This window comes from Pecten maximus, chromosome 7, assembly GCF_902652985.1.
Source record: "Pecten maximus chromosome 7, xPecMax1.1, whole genome shotgun sequence".
In the NCBI taxonomy this organism is placed as follows: Eukaryota; Metazoa; Mollusca; class Bivalvia; order Pectinida; family Pectinidae; genus Pecten; species Pecten maximus.
Window position 1 is genome coordinate 28,965,510 of NC_047021.1, and position 5,787 is coordinate 28,971,296.

A 5,787-nucleotide genomic window follows, 5' to 3' on the forward strand; every position below is an offset into this window, starting at 1 on the left:
GCCGTGACTGAGATTTTGGCGGGATCGCACGGTGTAGCAGGAAACAGTAACCCTGTATTACAGAGGTCGGACCTAAAACCAGAGACATCTGCATATATGTCTCTGCTAAAACCAAAAGGTTCATATGATACCGTTCTGTATTAAAAATATAAAGATTAACGTTTGATTAGTTCCCCATCGATCCATGAATGTACGTAATTATGTTTTTCGACATAGCCGTATACTATTCTTTTGGCCCCGGATATGACGCGACAGGTGGCGTTACTGGTCAAGATGAAGTATGTGATCGGTCAATGTAGCGGTAAATGCAAAATGTAGATATGCAGTTAAAAACGAAACAAAAGTTAAGATTGAATGCAAGCTGAATAAGTTGGTATATCTTTTCAAATGACACATTAATAAAATTATATTTCTGATTCAAATACAGTCTGAATATCACCAAATATGATTCAAACCGATATAATTTTGTTATCCGTGCTGAAATGCATTAGTTCGTTAATTTATTTCAACAGCAGATTTACATTATAATCACCAGCATTAAAACTATGCCGTTTATCTTTTTTCGGCATAGGCGTATAATTTTCTTTTGTCCCCGGAAATGACGCGACAGGTGGCGTTACTGGTCAAGATGAAGTATGTGATTGGTCAATGTAGCGGTAGATGCAAAATGCAGATATACACTTAAAAACGAAACAAAGTTAAGATTGAAACTGATACAATTTTGTTATCCATGCTAAAACGCATTTGTTCCATAATTTAGTTCACTATCAGTTTAACATTATAACCACCAGCATTAAATCTATGCCGTTTATCTTTTTCAAAGATCTTTCTTGTTATTATTTAATAACACACTGATTACCAGGGACATATAATAGTATATGTCCCTGCTGATTACATATTGATTTGTATACGTGTCCGTGTCTGTTTCTGTTCTTCACTTCATTATAACAGAGACTTGTATATCAGTATATATACGTCTCTGCATGTATAACATATTGGGGGGGGGGGGGGGGGGGGGGGGGGGGGGGGGGGCATGGGTATGCTAATACAAAAAGTTTGTATCTGTGTCTGTGACAATAGTCTATATCTGAATCTATTTAAAGCTAACAACACGAAAACTTCGAGGATACTTACATCCTTGTATCATTTACAGTAAAAAATACGTCATTTGGGGTGTAATTTACATACGATATTGACAAAAACATTGAAGTAGACCACCTTTCATTAAGTCTCTAATCTCTTATGTAAATAGTAAACCAAATTTTACCAATAGGGCGTGAACTTATCCACTTTGTAAACGGGACGCGACACTTCGCCCCAAAGACACGAGAATGGGGAGTGAAGATGATTATACTGTATGCTAATTAAACCTTCAGTCATTCGGACATCAAAAGATCCGTCCCCATCAGAGTAGATATTGGCCAGGTGTCCATTTCGGTTGTCAGTTGCCGATGGCCGATCTAGCTGTAATGACGGGTTTATACTCCCCCAATATTAAAGGACTGTCGGGAAACCCGGGGAGAACTAAAAGGTAAGCTGTATCTTCATTTCCTCTTGTCTTGTTTACATAATCTAAAGTAAACATTACCTATTTCTAATGTAAAGAGAATAATAAGAACATGTTTAAAATAAGTGTTGTGATAATTGGTTACCGAGACATCGTTATTACGTTATTTTGTCGTAAAGTGCAGGACAATTGAAACGATATTCAGGTTACATATATCAGCTACAATATATAATAGACACTATAGTCTCAATGATTGAGTTGGAAAGTGACAATCCGTGGATCAGGCTATTTTTCCTGTGAGTCACACTTTCCAACAAAATTGGTAATTTTCTCATTTACAGATGGTTATAAGAATTACTACAAATATGTAATAATTACGGGGGGGGGGGGGGCACATATTTCCGTTTTTGGAAATATCTTTTATTGGAATTAAGAAATTGCATGTACCCTTAAACTCGAAGCTGTGAAAATCAACTTTAATAAGAGATAAGAGAACCGATTCTCAGCAAGGTTAGAAATTATTTGTTTTAATTCAATTCTTTTGGTTCCAAAAAAGCCTAACAACCCATTCCTTGTGCGCGTACCATATACTGAATGTTTCACAAACGAAATTTGATAAATTAACATCAAATGAAAATACTTAAATAATAGATTGTTATACTGTTAAATTTATGTTTGTTTAGCGTCAAACCTCGTGTACAATGACTTACCTCCCTTACTACACGAACTAGTCCATACTGACGAGTACTTGGTAGCACCCATGTTCCGGTTTTCGGTTTGTCCTAAACGTCACCACGCATGGTTCAAATGATTTAATATCCTACATCCAGTAACCTCTGATAAACGAACCATTCAAATACTCCCGAGTTACAAATGGGTTTTTTTATCCGGAGCTCAGAATTGAACGCAAAACAGTAAAGGAAGACTAGAGCATTGTTATTGGTGTATGTGATGTACATGTAGTATACCTCGCAGAAATGAAATAAAGTTTATATTAAAGGGAAGACTTGGAATTAGGGAGGTAGTATTAAATAGGAAATTGTTTTAAATTAGCTATTGCACTGTGCAGCTGAAATGCCCATGTCCATGAATCGCTACATTTTTATATTTGAATTTTAACAATTAAAACAAATAAATGAAAGTTTTGTCTAATATTCGTCCCAACATGTTTTAAGAGGCATCTAAATAGCAAGCCCAGTTGGTGATGTTTTATATACCTACAAATCCCTAATAACAACTATTGTGCAATTTGTGAAGTAACTTGATCAATTTTAGCATGTATCATGGCTAACCATGGGTCTTGCATTTGACATGTACAATTATAATTTGTTCATCTGTTCATAAATTTCTAAATAGGAGTATTGGTTTGGCCAGATCTGACATTAGAATATGATATGCATAAACACTTATTTTATTTTGACCTTGAAATGCAAATGGCGGTTGTGAATAATATCGCACAAATATGACATGTCAGAGGGAATTTCAAATATCAAAAATGCTCTTAAGGGACATTATTCAGAACTCTGGATATGAAAAGAAGACCTTTTTTTTAGGAAGAAATGTTCAAACACTAACTTGAGGTTTCAGAAAAAGGCCCCAAACTCACCAGTTTAACAGTTTATCTTGAAAACGTCGTTCTTACTATGGTCAGATATGTTAACTGTACGATATATGAACATTTTTCGGCATAGCCGTATGATATTCTTTTGGTCCCGGATATGACGCGATAGGTGGCGTTACTTGTCAAGATGAAGTATGTGATTGGTCAATGTAGCGGTAAATGCAAAATGCAGTTAAGATTGAATGCAAGCTGAAAAAGTGGATGTATCTTTTCAAATGACACATTGATAAAATTATATTCCTGATTCAAATGCAGTCTTATTATCATCAAAAATGATTCAAACTGATATAATTTTGTTATCCGTACTGAAACGCATTAGGCCTAGTTTGTTAATTTATTTCACCAGCGGTTTTACATTATAACCACCAGCATTAAAACTATGCCGTTAATCTTTTTTAAAGATATGTCTTGTTACTCATTGAAATACCTCACATTTCGGCATATTTATGTAACATTATTCACAACTGCCATTTGCATTTCAAGGTCAAAACAAAATAAGCTTTCATAGGTAGATAAAGTCAAATCCGGTCAAACAAATGTTCTTATCGTGTGTTAAAGACGCTTGTGTGTATAACAGATTGGCTATTGTTCATGTTTGATTTGTGACTTATCCCCTAATATAACAACAAAGTAACTCACAGAAGAAGCTGTTATTATCTACAACAAATTACTGGTGATTTGAAGAAAATACATGTAAAAAAACCCAAACATTTTGGTATATCACATGACTAGTTTTGCACAAATTTGTATACATGTATTCATGGACAGGGGCATATGGTATTTCCCTTTGCCCTAATTCAGTCATAATTTTGTTTCCATTAAGCTACACTTTAACCGATGCAGATATAGAACTGTAAATTGTTGTAGACTTGTATAATAATATATACTAAGTTCTGATTTTATGGTCTATTTTCCCCGTGGTAATAATATTGTATACAGACTGTAGGGCCAAAATTGGAGAGCCTTGTTTAATTCCAGTGTGAATTCAAAACAAAATAACAGTCAAATAATAAATCTGTGGAATCTCGTGATTTGGGAATCACTGTAAACGAGGGTGAAGCTTTGAACCAGGTAATTTGGTAATTTATTTTGACAACCATTCTTTGTCAACTAATATAGTACCTAACTTGTAACAGCGCCCGATACCTAAGTCCGGGTTAGAGCACCGAGGCCATCTCGATTTGCACTCTTCTTCTTCTAGAATATAACTTCCGGTCACTCGATTTGTAGCTCTTCTGCTTCTGGAAGATTTTCTACCTCTTCCGTCTCGAAGCTGGAAGATTTATCTTCCAAGATGGCGGCGACCATGTTTAATTGTGCGACATGCGGAGCGATGAGTTTCACTAGAGAAGGATTTATGGCACATACATGCACGTGTTTGTGTTACAGTGTTTGAGAAAACTTAAAAACTTGTCTGTTTTGGGTAGTGTTCTTCCGGTTTACTCGATTTACATATAACGGAATACGATCTTCTGTGAAAGCTTCTCTACCGAGAAGGAAGCAAATCGAGTTGGCCTCCGGCCACGTAACTCAAGCCCAACGCTCCCAACCCGTATCAGTTTGTGCTTCGTGGGAAGCTGAGAAACGGGCCGGTCAGTGCTGTTGTGGTTGTGTCCTTTGGCAAGACTCTTTTCCCTCGTTGCGCAGGATGGCATGCGGCGGGCCTTCCGTGTGTTGTTCAGTGAGCCGTAGTCACCAACTACTACAAGGAGATCTTGGCTGTTCACGGAGCCATAAACCCAGCAAGCAAACAAACAAATTAATATCCTTCACAACGTCAATAACAGTAAATATTTAAACTTCCATTGGTTACCGGCGAGGCATTCGTGTCGCTCCGGCCGGCACTTCTAGCTGTTTTACATTCCACCGACAAGTCATTTCGGAGACAAATAATATATGCAACACATATCAATCTAGTTGAAGGAAACCAATCTTCTCTAAGACAAAGCTAAGACGTTGTGTGGTAAGCGTCACTACAAGAAACCATTGTATACTAATACTATATATGTACACGATGTCGATTTTTTTTGTAGGAATTATCTCCTTTTAATTTTAAAGCTGTCATTATCTGGGAATTCATAATCACCGGAGTATAACTGTATTATCGATATTTTGTAAATTGCAATTGTGTCATCAATTAATCCCTCAATTTATTATTCATTTCAAACGTCATTTACTAGCTTTTTAGTAGGGAACTCTCCTGTACAGAAGATACAAATCACAGTAGCATACATCCTTAAACACCTGTTACTGATTATAACCAAACATTGGCGTTAGAATATCGGTTTATAACTAGATTTCTGATATGTAGTCAGACGAAAACGACACATGTTCACACAAATACTTAATTTTTACGGGAGTCGTCTAATCTATTTACATTTAAGTACATTTCTATTTATCACACAAAACAAGGAAAGAAAACCAATTTCAAACGGCGATGAGTCCATTCAGGATTTAACTAACACAAACATTTATTTTCAATGAAATGTTTGATCAAATTCACTGTCAATACATAAAGGAACATGGCGGGTTCGGGATTAAATCTAACCAATGTGTTACTTAAACCATAAACGTGATGGATTTAACTTGGGATATTTCTACTGAAGAACGACTTGAAAAGTGCGAAATGGCAGACTCCAAGTGGAGCGGAAAGAGACTA